Here is a 16,699-nt window from a genome sequence, read left to right as displayed (position 1 = left end):
TTAATCTTTTGGTTTTCTGGTTTTGGGTGACCCAATCTTCTACTTGTGGGTACTTGCCAGGGATACAACTTAACCTAGCTTGTCATTTATATATAGCTTTGGCTGACCAGATAATGATCTGCCCTGGGCAGCGTTCAACTCATTTCATTAGGTATCTGCCACTGGGAGTCATTGTGCAAGAGGACAGTGATAAGAAAGAACTGGGATTTGAGATCATAGTTTGTGTAAAGGATTATATTTGGGGGCAAGGGGTTGAGTACATTTAGTAATTGTTGCACATTGACAAGTAAGAGCAGGTCAGAAACCTGGACCCACAGATTAAGACATGCTGAAGGCATTTGGAGTAGAAAAAGTTTAAGAAGTTCTAAAGGAAGCATAGTGATCATGCAATACAATGATCAGCTGAAGGATGTTAAACCTAGAGAAGAAAAGATTTAAGGGAAGAAGTGACAGATATCTTCAAATGTTTGAAATGCTGTGATGTGGAACAGGGTTTAAATTTGTTTTGCTTGGTCCCAAAGGGAAAAATAGGAGCAGTGGGTGGAGATTGCAAAGTGTCAGATTTTGAAGGAAATGTTAAAAAAGTAGAATAAGCTGCTTCAGGAGGTCATGGGTTCTTCATCAGTGGAAATCTTTATATAGAAACTGGATGACTTATATGAGCTGAGGCAAAGTGAGGCAAGTAGAACCAGGAGAACAATTTATGCAATAACAACAACACAATAAAGACAAACTACTTTGAAAGTTTTAAGAACTATGACTGTTCTTGATTCCAGAGGACTGATGATGAGACAGGCTATCCATTACAGAGAACTGAAGGATTTAGGGTGCAGAATGAGAAATAGATATTTTTGTATATAAACATTAGGGGAATTTGTTTTGCATATGATTGTGTATATGCATGTATATGTGTGTGTGTGTGTGTGTGTGTGTGTGTGTGTGTGTAACATATATACATATATATTTGTTAGAAGAAATTTGTTTTTAATTTAATTTTTTTTTCCAGTGGGGTAGGGGAATGAAGGGAGAAAAATAGAATTTTGTTAATTAAAAAATAGAGAGGTGAGGAACACTACAGATGTGAAATGTTGCATGCCTTTTCAGATGAAGCTGTTATATTATATTTGGAAGACTAGGTGGCACAGAAGAATCAAGACCTGGACCTGGAATCAAGAAGAAAGACCTGAGTTTAAATCCAACTTCAGGCACTTACTAGCTATATGATCCTGGGTAAGTCAATTCACCCTGTTTGCCTTAGTTTCCTCATCTGTAAAATGAGTTGGAGAAAGAAATAGCAAACCACTTCAGCATCTTTGCCAAGAAAAACCCCAAAACAGGTCACAAAGAGTCAGATATGACTGAAAATGACTAAACAATAAACAATTGTTCTACTTTGTTGTAAGAGACCTATCACAAAGTGGGAGTAATCTGTAAATGTATGTAATGTAAAAACAAAACATATCTTTAAAATTAAAAATGCTCTCCATGCCCTTTCCCCCCCAAAACCAGATAATCTATTTAAGGATTCTGTGGAAGAGAATTTTGTTCAAATATTTATTGGACTAGAATCAGAGGTAGGAAACCTGTGGCCTCAAGGCCACATGTGGCCTTCTAGATCTTTGGGTGTGGCTTTTTGACTGAGTTCGAGTTTTACAGAACAAATCTTTTTATTAAGAGGATTTGTTCTGTGAAGTTTGGATTCAGTCAATGGGTTGCACTTGAGGACTTAGAGGGCTACATGTGGTCTCGAGGCCACAGGTTCCCCATGCCTGGGTCACTAGATGGATTTTTGGAGCCCCTTATAACTGTGACATACAGTATCTCCAAAAATAGAACATTTTTGGTCATTTGGCACTCTCTTAGGAATGTAATGAGATCTTCATTCCTAAAGACATTTAAGTGCAAGTTTGATAAAAGTTGGTATATTGTGTTTCAGTGAGTTGATGGACTTGATGACCTCTGGGGTCTCTATCAATTCTGAATCTATGATTCTGTGAAAGAGTAATGCTGCTTTTGATGAGATAATTTAAAAAAAATCTATTTACAAATAAATATTTACTTCATTTACTTCAAGGGGCTATAACAAATCTAATCACTCTTCTACATTATAGCTTTTCAAATACTTGAAGATAGATATCATGCCTCCTTAAGTCTTTTTTCCCTCCATCTCTAGTTCCTTAAACTGACCCTCATATGGCATAATTTTAAGGCCCTTCATCATCCTGGTCACACTCCTCCAGATGGTTTCTTGTTGATTCCTCGTATGTGGCATCCTGAAGGGAACTGAATATGCCAGGCAGAGTTCAACAGGATTATCACCTTCTTTCTTCATTAGTTTAGGCCAGAAACAAAAGTATAGTCATCAGTGCTAGAACTAGAGAACTTGTCCCCCATCTGTTACCTTCCATATTCTCTGTCTGTATCTTGCATATACCTGTTTTTGTACATATTGTTTTCCCCATTAGAATGTAAGCTCCTGGATTTGTATTCTAAGTGCTTAGCTGAGGGCTTGGTATAGAGCAAATGTTTAATGAATGCTTGTTGCCAGTTTGCCTGCTGGGAGAATAGTATCTTTAACCTTAGACAATACTTTTGAGAGTCAGCAATATGGATGGTGCTTTCAGAGAAGATAGTGAATGTAAGACTTTGAAGAATAGAGGTAGATCACAGGGAGGAGTTGTGGTGTAGAGGAAAGAGCAGTCTTCAGGGAGTCAGAAGTTCCCTGGACTCCAGTTTGGGCTCTGCCATTAACTGCCTTTGTTGCCATGGACAAGTCACTCTATCTCATTGGGTCTCACTTTCCTCATCTGTTTGATAAAAGGGTTGGCTTACCTCATCTCCACAAACCCTTCTAGTTCAAAAATCTATGATTCTAAATGGAAGTGGAGTCAATGTCACTCCAGCCATCGCTGGATTGGACAGAGAAGGATTATGGTAGTTACTCAGTGTATCTGTATTCCAGCCATAAATGGAGCACAGATGACTGATGACCTTTGTGAATGTTGATACTTATATGTTGCCCCAGAGCATAGGGAACAGTGTCCTGTGATGAAATCTCATGTGACATAATTTCTGGGACAAAGTAACTTATTATATCTGCCTAGATACAAATCAGTTCAGAAAAAGATTAAAATAAGAGATATCAGATTACTAAATGGTAAATGATGGCAGAAATAAGAAGTACTTTAGACAAAAAATGCATCAGACTGGAGAGTTAGAACTGGAAATGACCTTAGAGATTCTCTAACATGGAGATTTTTAGGCTTGTGTGTGTGTGTGTGTGTGTGTGTGTGTGTGTGTGTATGTGTCATGAAGTCCTTTGGCCTTGAGATCCTTTCTCAGAATAATGTTTTTAAATGCATAAAACAAAAACACATAGGATTATAAAGAAAGGTTAGTGAAGGAAAGGTTATAAAAAGGTGAAAATACAGATTTTTTTTCCCATCCAAGTTCTGGACCCCCTGAAATCTATCTACCCCTTGGTAGACCCCAAGTTAAGAACTTCTGCTCTAGTACTCCATTATTTTACAGTTGAGTAAACTGGAGGGTCAGCAAGAAAGGTCCATCTCACTCAAGTAAAAAGGGAGCACATTCCAGGACAGAAAGTGTCCCAGCAAGCCAGCAGCAAGCCCCATCTCAGGAAACGAGTGGGAGATCCTGAGCCCCAGGGTGTTGGAGCAGGCAAACATCAACACTTTAGCAAAGCCAGAGAAACCAGCAGATCCTATCTCCAAGAACCACTATGTCCTTTGGTACAGCCCTGGGGGTCAGGCATCCTGCCATGGCTGGACCTCCTAGTGCTTTAGCATTGTCCCAGACAGGCATTTTATGGAACCTGGACCTCCATGTGCTTCAGTGCAGCTCCAGGCACATAGGTGTCTTCCAGGGGCCAGTGTAGGCTCTCTCCTTGCCCCCCCCAGCCACTCCCCAATGGGAAATGCAGAAATAGCTTACTGGGACTCAGTACATGTCAGAAACCACCAGTAGAATCCTAGCTCAGCACCAGGTAAGCTGCCAGAGCCCTACTGCCTCCAGCAGCATCAGGCAAACCCTACCCCATCCCTATAGCACAGCCCCATGGGCCTCAGGGCAACATCAGCATAGCACCAGGTAAACAGTCAGAACTTGCAGCCACTGGCACAAGAAACTGGAGAAAGTACCCCTTCCACCCTGGGAGTAGAGCTCAAATTTAAAAGAACAGAAAAAGGCCAAAAAAAAGGGAAGGGGAGGATGAGCAGAAAACAACAACAAAAAAAGAATCTGACCATAGAAAATTATTGTGGTGACAGGAAGACCAAGACACAAATTCAGAAGAGGACAACATTGTCAAAATATCCATGGGCAAAACCTCAAAGAAAAATGGGAAGTCATCTCAAGCCCAGAAAGAACTCATGAAAAAGCTGAAAAGGAACTCTAAAATCATATAAGAGAGGTAGAAGAAAAATGGGGAAAAGAAATGAGAGTGATGCAAGAGAATTATGAAAAACAAAAAGAATCAACAGCTTAGAAAACTGCTCAAAAAAGTAGAATTGGCCAGATGGAAAAGGAAATACAAAAATCCACTGAAGAAAACAACTCCTTAAAGAGCATAATCAGCCAAATGGAAAAGAAAGTACAAAAGCAAATTGAGGGAAACAGCATCTTAAAAGTTAGAATTGGACAAGTGGAAGCTAATTACTCTATGAGACACCATGAATCAATCAAACTAATTCCAAAGAATGAAAAAATGGAAGAAAATGTAAAATGCCTCATAGGAAAAACAATGGACCAGGAAGATAGATACAGGAGAGACAACATTAGAATCATTCACCTACCTGAAAGCCATGATCAAAAAGAGGACCTGGACAGCATCTTTCAAGAAATTATCAAGGAAAACTGCCCTGATGTCCTGCATCCAGAGGGCAGAATAGGCACCAAAAGAATCTGCTGATCACTCAGGAAAGAGATCCTAACGTAAAAACTCCAAGGAACATTATAGCCAAATTTCAGAACTATCAGGTCAAGGAAAAATTACTGGAAGTGACCAGAAAGAAACAATTCAAATATTGGGGAGGAACAATCAGGGTCACACAAGACTTGACATCTGCAACATTAAAGGATTAGAGGTCATAGAACATGGTATTCCAGAGCATAAAGGAACTAGGACTGCAACCAAGAATCACTTACCTGGCAAAATGAAGCACAATACATCAAGGGAAAAAATGGTCATTCAACAAAATAAGATTCAAGCCTTCATAAGGAAAAGACCAGAACTAAGTTAAAAATTTGACCTCCAATATTAAGACTCAAGAGAAGCATAAACAGGTAAAAAGGGAAAAGAAAACAGAAGGGATTCAATAGAGCTAAACTGTTTACATCCCTACACGGGAAAATGATATTTGTAATTCTTAAAAAATGCATCACTAACAGTACAGATAGAAGGAATAAACATAGACAAAAGGTATGGGTATAAGGTGTATTAGAAGGAATGACATAAAAATAAGAGATGAGAAAAAGGGGTAAAATGGGTGCAGAAGGAAGGGAGGGAAAGAATGGGGTAAATTATCCCACATGAAGAGGTGAGAAAGACCTATTACAGTGGAAGGGAAGGTGAATGGTGGAGAGGGGGGCAATGGGCATTGCTAGAACCTTGCTGTCATCATTATTTGCTCAGAGAAGGAATAATATACATAATTAGATGAATATAGAACTCCATCTTACCTGACTCATGAAGGAAAATGCTATCCACATCCAGATAAAGAACTGATGGAGTCTGAATGCAGATCAAAGCATATTTTTTTTCTATTTACTTTATTCTTTCTTGTGTTTTATTTTCTACTTTTGATCTGTTTCTTCTTCCATAACCATGATGAATATAGAAATATATTTTACATGATAGCATATGTACAAACTATATTAAACTACCTACCATTTTCAGAAGAGGAGAAGGGAGGGAGGGAGAAAAATTTGGAACTCAAAGTCTTGTAAAAATAAGTGCTAAAAATTTTCTTGATTTGTAATTGTGGGAAAGAATAAAATGCTATTTAAAGCAATAAAAAATTTCCTTTTTCTTGAGTTGCCTTCACAAAGATATATCCTTTGTGTTTTGAGGAATTTGGAATCAGAGAACACAGTCATAGATTTTTTTGATTCTTTTCAGTGGTTCTGGAGCACCTATCTTATGGGTTAGTAGGATGGCTCAGAGCCCTGGGAGCATTGAATCTTCAGGTTACTTCTTCCTCTGAGAAAGCACAGCTTTAAAATGAGACCTACAAAAATGAGTATATCTACTAGCCCCATAATGCCTTCTTTTCTCCTATGACACTGCCACCACTCTGGTGAAAGCCCTAATCATCTTTTTTTTTAATTTTAATTAAAAAAAATTTTTTTCCATATGCTTTTGAGTTGAAAATTTTTTCTCCCTTTTTCTCCCCTCCACCCTCCCCAAGACGGCGCACAATCTGACATAGGCTTTACATTTACATACCCATTAAACATATTTTCACATTAGTGAAGTTGTAAGTAAAAATTAAAACCAATAGGAGGAACCATCAGAAAGATGAAACAAAACTCAACAGAAGATAAAAATAAGTGAGAGTGATTCCACTTCCATAGTTCTTTCTTTGGATGTGGACAGCATTTTCCATCCCGAGGCCTCTGGAGATAACTTAGATCCTCGTAATGCTGAGAAGGGTTCAGTTTAACTTTCTTAGTCATTGTATAACGTGGCTGCTATTGTGTACAAAGTCCTCTTGGTTCTGCTCACTTCAGTCAGCATCAGACCATATAAGAGTTCCCAGGTTTTTCTGAAGTCAGCATGTTCATCATTTCTTATAGCACAATAGTATTCCATTACATTCATATACCACAACTTGCTCAGCCATTCCCCAGGTGATGGGCATCCTCTCAATTTCCAATTCTTTGCCACCACAAAAAGAGCTGCTATGTATATTTTTGTACATGTGGGTCCTTTTCCCATTTGTTTGATCTCTTTTAGCCCTTATTGATCAAAGGGTATGCACATTTTTGTAGGATGGTTCCAAATTGTTCTCCAAAATGGTTGGATCATTTCACAACTCCACCAACAATGTATTAGCGTTCCAATTTTCCCACATTCTCTCCAACATTTATCATTTTCCTGTTTTGTCACGTTGGCCAATCTGATAGGTATGATGTGGTACCTCAGAGTTGTTTTGATTTGCATTTCTCTAATCAATAACAATTTAGAGCATTTTTTCATATGAGTATAGATGGCTTTAATTTCTTCATCTGAGAACTGTCTGTTCATATCCTTTGACCATTTATCAATTGGTGAATGGCTTGTGTTCTTATAAATTTGTCTTAATTCTCTATATATTTTAGAAATGAGGCCTTTATCAGAGAGACTGGTTGTAAAAATTCTTTCCCAATTTTCTACCTTCCTTCTAATCTTAGTTGCATTGGCTTTGTTTGTGCAAAAACTTTTCAATTTAATGTAATCAAAATGATCCATTTTGCTTTTCATAATGTTCTCTATTTCCTGTTTGGTTATGAATTCTTCTGTTCTCCATAGAAGCCCTCATCATCTTATACCTTGATTATTATAACAGCTGCTGGTGGGTCTGCCTGCCTCATGCTTCTCCCCACTCCATTCCGTCCTCCATTCAGCCACCAAAGTGATTTTCCTACAGTGTGAGTTTGATCATATAATACCCTCCCAGCAATAAACTCCAGTGCCACCCTTTTACTTCCAAGATCTAATACAAAAATGCTCTGTTTGGCATCAGAGGCCTTTCCAATCTAGTCCCCTCCTATATTTTCAGTATTCTTACACCTTACTCCTCCATACATACTCTTTGATCAAATGACACTGACCTCCTGGCTGTTCCATGAACAAGACCATTTTGTTCTATCTCTCTGCTCTGGACATTCTCTTTGGCTTTCCCCCATGCCTGGAATGCTCTACCTCCTCTTTTCTGACTATTGATCTCCTTGTCTTCCATTAAGTCCCAACTAATATCCTGACTTCTACAGGTAACCTTCTCCAACTACTCTTAGTTCCAGTGCCTTCCCTCTCTTAATTAGTTCCTATTTATCCTGTCTATGGCTTGCTTTGTATGTAATTGTTTTAATATTGTCTCTCCCATTATATTGTAAGCTTCTTAAGGGAGGGAACTGTCTTTATTTGCCTCTTTTTTTATCCTCAGCACTTAACACAGTGCCTGGCATGTACTTAATAAATGTTTATTGACTAACTGAAATATAAATGTGTTTTCCAGAGGCTAAAATCTTAATTTATAAACAACTAAAAAAAATAAAATGTATGATATGCAAGAGTGCATGCCTACACATGTGATTGCAGCAAAAGACATGAAATCTACAAAGTTGCAGAACAGGTAAGACCTATTGTACCTCTTGCCCGATAAATTACAGCATCTGATTATCTGATTGTACTGCTTGGAGAGGAAAAGAGGAAGAGTTGTCAAAAATCCTCTAGGCTTTTTTCAGGCTGGGGAAAATCTGGGCTAACCCCTTGGATATTATTGGGATTTTTATGAGTTTTTAAAAATAAAAGTATTTTAAAATATTTTAACATTCTTTTTTTTAAAAAAATTTGAGTTCCAAATTCTCCTCTTTCCTCCTATTCCTCTTCCACTCATTGAGAAGGCAAGCAACATAATATCAATTATAGCATGTGAAATTATGCAAAACACTTCCATATTAGTCATGTCAAAAAAACAAATAAAATAAAAAGCAAAAACTTGGGAAAAATGTATGATTCAATCTGCACTTAGAGTTCAATCAGATCTCTCTCTGGAAGTGGTTAGTGTTGTTCACAAGAACAATCCCCAAAATCCGAAAGCAGTTCTAAAAAGAAATTTATTAGGTTATTTGGTAAAGGAGAGAACTCCCTCCTCCAGATTCTGGAAGGATCTAGTCAAAGGTTTCAGTAGGCAAGTCCCACACAAATCATCTGACAAAGGTATCACATGTGAGTCATACATAAATTACATGAATGTTTTGAATGGATTCAGGACTTGAGGGAAACCAATATTACTTGTAGCCATCTCCAGCATTTCTAGAGAATACTGGGGTCAGGATAACATTCTGGGTGCAAACAATCTAAAGTTAGATTTAAATGGTATGATAATGAATGAGTTTTCAAAAAAATATGATAAATAATAATAAAGCCTTCAGCCATTTACTTAACTATGACCCTGAACAAGTCACCTCACTTTGTGAAACTTTATTTTCTTATCTGTGGGGGTCCAAACCAAGCCAATCAATCCTTTGTGTCCAAAGCACTGTCCTAAGTTCAGGTGATACAAAGACATAATAAAAAGAAAAAGTTCCCATCCTCAAGGAACTTAGGTTCTACTGGAGAAAGCAACATAAACTCAGATAAATATATGATAGTTTGAGAAAAGAGGCCTAAGAACTAGGGGATCAATAAAGGTTTCCTGTAAGAGGTAATGTTAGGATTTGTTAAATACCTACTATATGGCAAATACTAGGTCCAGGGGGTACAGAGACAAAAAAACCCCTCTTCAAGGGCCTTGAATATAAAGGTTGAGAAATTTGAATTTTAGCCTTTAGACTGCGGATCCACTTTGTATTTTGTTTGTTTTGTTTCTTTTGTGTTTGGCTAGGCAATGGGCTTAAATGACCTGCCCAGGGTCACACAGCCAGTAAGTGTGAGGCCAGATTTGAACTCAGGTGCTCCTGAATCCAGAGCCGGTGCTCTATCCACTGCGCCACCTAGCTGCCCCCTCCTCTTAGTATTTTGGAGCAGGAAAGCAACCGGGAATAGCAAAAAAAATAGTGGCAGAAATGGGCAAGATATAAAATGAGTCCTAGGTATATTCACTAGGTACCATGAATTAATTCCTTCATTTCCTTCAAGACTTAACTTCTTTGCCACTTATTGTGTGAAGTCTTTCCTGATTCCTCCAGCTACTAATACCCCTAGTCCCTTCCACATTACCATATATTTATTTTGTATATACTTACACAGATATGTGTGGTCTCCCCAAATAGTCTGTAAGCACCTAGACTGTGGTGTATGCCAGGGGCGGGGAACCTGGGACCTCCAGGTCACATGTGGCCTAAATTAGAGAGTCTACTGGAAACAGACAACGATTCCTCTGGGACAAATGTATGGCAATATAATCTCTGAACAAAATAAACAATATAGATCAGGATGGAGTAATGTTGACAGTTGGTTCAATGAGGAGGAAAAACACTTAGAATCATAGTGGATCTCCTGAATATGAATTGGTACTATTGGGCTCTTTAAAAAGCAATTAATATTTTGTGTTGTAATATTCTGCTTGGGGAAGAACTTATCAGAATGTTGTGACCAAGCTCACTTTGTGCTCTTTAAAATAAAATTTTCAGAGAAACTCTCAACAGTCTGGAGATGAAAAAAATGATTAAAAGATATACAACTTGTGTTATGAAGAAAGATAAGTAGGGTTTTTCCTAGATGCAGAAAGGATAAAGGGTGATGGTAACTATATTCAAGTGTATGAATGATTATTATGAAGCAGATTAGTTTTCCATCTCTATATAGGACTGAAGAAGAAAAATATACTTAAATCATATTGAATGAAAGCAGTCATACATGAGGAAGGAACTTTTTGCTTGCAATATAGATTCACCCTGGGAAAGGCTGTCTAAGAGGCTGTAGAGTCTTCTTCCTAAGAGATCTTTAAAAACAGAAAATACACATAGGCTCTGATTATCTTGAAGGTAGAAGGCTTGATTAGATAATTTCTTGAGTGTTTTGCAAGCTCTGTGAGAATTAAGACGGAAGAGGTTTTGTCTTTGAAAGAATGAGCATTGGTGACCTAAGACAGAAAGAATTAAGTCATGTTGGATTCACTTGGAATTTTTGTCTTCAGATGAAAACTTTATGATACAATAGATGCTTAACATATTACATGTGTTTCTATCTATCTATCTATCTATCTATCTATCTATCTATCTATCTATCTATCTATCTATCATCTATCTATCTATCTATCTATCTATCTATCTATCTATCTATCTATCTGTCTGTCTTTCTATCTATCTGTTATCTATACTTATTAGTGAGGATTCCAGGCTTCATTTCAGGGAGACTGATCTAATCTAAGGCTACCAGATACCATTTTTATGGAATATACTCCTGTCAAAAGTCTTTATGCACTTTAGTTTGCTATGACAACCATTAATTGACTATGGAACAGTGTTTGGAAGCTGATTGGATTAGTAATTAAGCATATGGATTAGTGGTTTACATCTAGTTTTATGAGATTGTTTATTCTGAAAAGAATTTTACTCTTTTTTAACCCTTACATGCTACATTTTCTCCATCTCTTTTGGTGTTTTACCATCATATTGTGAATTTTTAAAAACTTTTTCAAAGCAGGGTTTTTTAATTAAAGCTGTCAGCTCACTATCTGCTTCACTGGATTTCTTTTCTACAAACAGCACATGCTTGTACAATTTCCAAAGATATAATGAAGGCTGTGTTCTACGGCCATTGAAAGAATTTGTTATTTGATATGTGGTTTATTAATGCTGGATGCTGCAATGTTTTAATCTTTTCTTGTTATTGTGTTTACTATTGTAAATAGATATATTTTTTTTTATTATTTTCATTTCTAATTATATCCTTTCCTTTTTCCCTACCCAGAGAATCATTCATTATAACAAAATCATTATTATAACAACAACAAAAAAACAACTGGGAGAAAAAAAGCCATTCAGCAAAACTAATGAATCCATTAACCAAGATATGCAAATCCCCACATCTATAGTCCTTTATCTCTACAAAGGTAGGCACAATTTTTTTCATCTTGTCCTTGGGGCCAAACCTAGTCATTATAATTATATAGTCTTCAGTTTCTTTTTGTTGTTAATATTGTTATCCCAACAAGCATTTATTAAGCCAATATTAAGTGACACTTGACACTGTGCTAAGTGCTAGGGGTACCAAAAAGGGCGAAGACATGGACACTGTTTTCAAAGAGCTAACATTTGAATGGGGGAGACAAGATGCAAACAACTATGTGTATATCACATATAAACAGAGTTAATGGAAGGTAATCTCAGAGAGTAAGGCATTAGCAGCTGAGGTGGTTCCCCAACTTTTCCTGGTTGGACAGGCCTCCTGCAGAAGGTGGGATTGAAGCTGAGATTTGAAGAAGGCCAAGGATATGAGGGTTCAGAAGTGAGGAGGCAGAATATTCCAGGCAGGGGAGACAGCCAGTGAAAAGGCATAGAACTGAGAGATTGAGTATGGCATGCATGAAACAACAAGAAGGCCAGAGTAGTTGGTTCAAAGATTCATGGAAGGAAGCAACATGTAAAAAGACTAGACGCTTTCAGAAAAAAATTTGGCAAAGAATAGGAGTAGAGGGGTTAGAGAGTGAGAATTTTTTGTTTGTTTCTTTGTTTTTAAGGATGGGTGTTTTGGGAGGCAGTGGAGGAAGAGTCAATAAAGAGCTGTAACTGCCTATAATAATCAAAGAATCAGTACAGAACTATAATACATTCCTCATGCTAAATTCTATGACTAATATTGCTCCTGGCTGAAAGCAAGTAAACAAGTAAGAGAGGTGTAGTACAAACTTGGACTGAGAACACCTTGGTTGAAGCTCATAAGTCCCTTTATTAGCCGGCGTGACCCTACACAAGTCATTTAACCTATTTGAGCCATAGTTTCCTCATCTATAAAACTTGAATATTATTTGCATGAACTACTTCATAGTTACTGTAAAAAAGAAGGCCCTTTTATAAGCACTGTATGTTATTTTTACTATGAGACAAATATGCTAGGACCCATAGATACAAATAAATATTCTTCCCTTAAAAGGAATCATTATTGGAAGATGGGCCTACATTGGCACTGATGCTACTGTCATTCTAAGTATTCATGGAGCTCCTACTCTGGATATTCCCCATTGTGATAAATCTTGGTGGATTTCAATTTTGGAAAAAGCCAAAAGTTTTTGGAGACTGTATTAGTGAATACAGTGAGTGATTAAACTGAGTAATTTTTTTTGAGTGCTGATAAAAATTATATGGCATTTGTGAGTTTGCAAAATACCATATGAAATATATATACACAAACACACACATATATATGTATATACATGTGTGTATATATGTATATATACACACACATATATATGTATATATATATACACACACACATATTTTCCCTCATTTGTGAAGTATGACAGGTACTATTCTATCCAAGTTTACAGATGGAGAGGGGAACAATCTCTACTCCTCACTAAGTTTGATCCCTCTATTGGAGTTCCTTGATCCCATTCCTTACTGCTCTCTCCAGGACTTCATCAGTTTATTTCTCTCTTCCATTCATCCTTAATATTGCCCTCTGTGCTAGCTCTTCCGTATATGCCTTAAAATTTGCTCTGGTCTCCACAGTTTTTTTTTTTAAAAAAAGCATTTCCTTGACTCTTCTATCCCCATCTAACTACTGCCATATTTTCCTCCATACCCTTTATGGAATTGTGTATTGCCAAGAGTAATGGATTTGGAATAAGAAAGCTAGGGCTTTAGTCCCAGCATGGCTACTTACTACCTGTGTCATTTTGACTTTAATGAAAATTAAGTCAAGAAGGATCTGAGCCTCAGAGGAAAGAGAAGTGAGATAAGGTGATCAGATTTAATTCACAGAGCTTTGCTGATAATTGAATTGCCAAATTCCTGCTTGAGAATAAACCGTTTCCATTTGGACTTAGTAGGAAAGTGCTAATTGCAAATCAAGGCAAGTGAACATCATATTACAATAAAAGGTGATAAATTTGCCATATATAAAGTAAGCCCTTCTCAGAAACTCCCAGAAAATGAGTACCACCACATAGTAAATAGATGTGGTAATCAATTAGTTTTAGCAATTAACCACTTCTCTACTAGTGTTGTTGTTTGTCCTTCCTACATTCTCCAAGGGGACCAATGCTATCAGCAGGGAGGTGTCTTGACTTGCAAGTGAATTGCATTTAAGTGAGACAGAGATGTGCAAAGTCATGAGCCTTACTCTCTTCTCCAGAGTCATTCAGAGTCCAGTGGCAAGACATAGGTCAGGACAACTGGTGATGGCCCCAGATACAGTAGACCTTGGCCTTTTTATGCTCAGGTCTTTCCCAGGTCTCAGTTTGTCTGAGGCAACACCTATTCAGTAGTTAAAGGCTAAGTTGCTGCAGTTTGTGCTTTTTTTTCTGAAAGAGGACCGTGACATCAGGGGGGTGATGCCATGATGTGCAAGTAAATCGGAGTTCACAACCTCTGTGAGTAAAGGATAGAAAAGAATTGAAGCAAAAGATGGCCTAGTTTGCCATCTCAAAAGAATTGATCTGGAAGAAGATCCATTTCTAGCTAGAATAGAAACAATTGCTATTTATACTCACTCTGAGCCATCAAAACCCAAATAATGAGCAATGGCTGGGACCTATTATTGACTAATCAGTGAGAGCCAGAGTGATTCGGGTTTAAAGGCATAATCAAGTAGCTCCATTTGAGTCCCAACGGGTTTCATCAAAGCCTGGTTTTTCAGAGATATATTTCAAGAAATTATAAATGAAAATTGCATGAGACAAAAGAGTTAATTGTCCCAGTTTAAAAAAAATGATAGAATAAGTAAATAGGGAAGAAAAAAGAATCTAGCCTCCAAAGTCATCAACAAGATCTTAAAAGACCTAAGTATCTTGCTGCCAACAGGTATGGAAGAAAAGGGGAATTTTGCACTGACTTGCAGAGAATGTGCTGTATTTTTGTTTCTGTCAATACTAAGGAACAGTTATGTATGTATAAAGTACAATGAGATTTCTGTCCTTGAGGAGAAAGTTAAGAACTACAGGCAACTATCTTTATTCCTCATGTCATCAGGGTGAATGAAAACTTCCTTAAAAGATTGAAAAAATAGTTCAAGGAAGGAAGAAAAGCTGAAGAGATGTGGCAATCCTAACCCATGTCAGGAGGCTGTAGGGTAGAAGAATGTAATGTAGAAAATAGAAAGATTGAACACTCAAGCTAAGGAATAAGTATGAGGGTCTTTCCTTAGAGGAAAGGGATAGACCATCTCCAGAACACAAGTTTTTGACCTGAGATTCATAAATCCCTTAGAGGTCTGTGCATAGATTTCGGGAGGTCCAAGACTTGGAGGGGAAAAATAACATCTGTATTTTCACTAACCTCTAACTGAAATTTGGAGTTTTCCTTCAATTGTGAATTAAAAACAAGCCCAAACATTATTTTGAGAAGTGATCACTCAATTTCACTATCCTGCCAAAGAGTTCATGACAAAAAAAAAGGTTAAGAGAACCTGCTTCCTATAGGTTCCATTTGGACAGAAGTTATTCATTAATTCATTCTGCTCACTTCACTTTCCATCAGTTCATACAGATCTTCCCAGGTTTTCTGAAACCACCTCCTTCATTATTTCTTGCAGCACAATAATGTTTCATAATATTCATCTGTCATAACTTGTTCAGACATTCCCCAAAGGGAAGAGAACAGAATGAGGAAGATAATTTACACAATAAGAGCAATATTGTAATTAACTGTGAAAGATTTAATTACTCTGATTAATACACTAATCTACTCCAAGTCTAAAGGACTCATGGTAAAAAATGCCATCCATTTGGTGAAGTATCAGTTTTATTACTATTAGTTTAGAGTACAAATGGAAGCACATTTTTTTTCTTTTTCATTCTTTCTCTCTTGTTTTTAGGGCATGTTTCATAGTCATCTCAAACTCAATGATCAAAAACAAGCTCATTACCCTTCTTCCTAAATCCTCTGTTTCTGATGAGGGTACCACAATTCCTCCATCACCTAGGTTCTCAACCTAGCCATCTTCAATTCTACAATCTCCTTCTTGCTAGTGGGGAAAGGGGTGAAGGATGTTCAGTCAGTCAAGCAGCAGGTCACTTAACCTCTGTCTATTTCAGTTTCCTTGACTGTAAAATGGTACTAACAATAGCACCTGCCTCACAGAATTGTTGTGAGGATCAAATGATTAGTATTTGTAATGTGCTTAGCACAGTCCCTGGCACATAGCAGGCACTTAATAAATGCTTGTTGCCTTAAATATGGAGGAGGGGCATGAAGGAAATTGTAGAGTTGAGGATGGTTAGGTTGAGAATCTAGGTGATGGAAGAATTCCCCACATTAAGATGAAGATATCTAGCCAATATTTGGGACTGGAACTAAGGAGAGAAATGAAAGGTAAGTATGCAAATTTTGGAATCATATGTACATGGATAAAATCCTTGACTGTATAGGAGTTAATGAGATCACCAATGGAAAATATATACAACAGAGGCTACATTCCTTGCTTTCACAGACTTTCTCTACAATACCCTAAAAATCTCTCTACCCTGGAAGGTCACTCCAACCCTGGACTTTACACATTGGAAATACCTGCTACCCCTATGGTGCCTCTCTCTGATTGGCTGGCTCCTCCTAGATCCTCCATTTTAAGGAAGATATCTAGGCTACCCATTCCTCTCCTGACTTTCATCCTGGACTTCCTCTACAATGTCCTCACCCAAAACCTTAACCCCACCCCTTTCCAGCTTCCTTTTATGTATTGTCTTCCTCCACTAAAATGTAAATTTCTTGAGGGTAGGCACTGTGCTAGAGTATACTGGTAAATGTTTAACACCTGGCTCTACTACCCATATATTAGGAGCAATGCATTTTAAAATTTAATTTGCATTACTAA

Source organism: Phascolarctos cinereus, unplaced genomic scaffold, assembly GCF_003287225.1.
Source record: "Phascolarctos cinereus isolate Bilbo 61053 unplaced genomic scaffold, phaCin_HiC Scaffold_4;HRSCAF=312, whole genome shotgun sequence".
NCBI classification, from domain to species: Eukaryota; Metazoa; Chordata; class Mammalia; order Diprotodontia; family Phascolarctidae; genus Phascolarctos; species Phascolarctos cinereus.
This window is presented reverse-complemented; position numbering follows the sequence as displayed.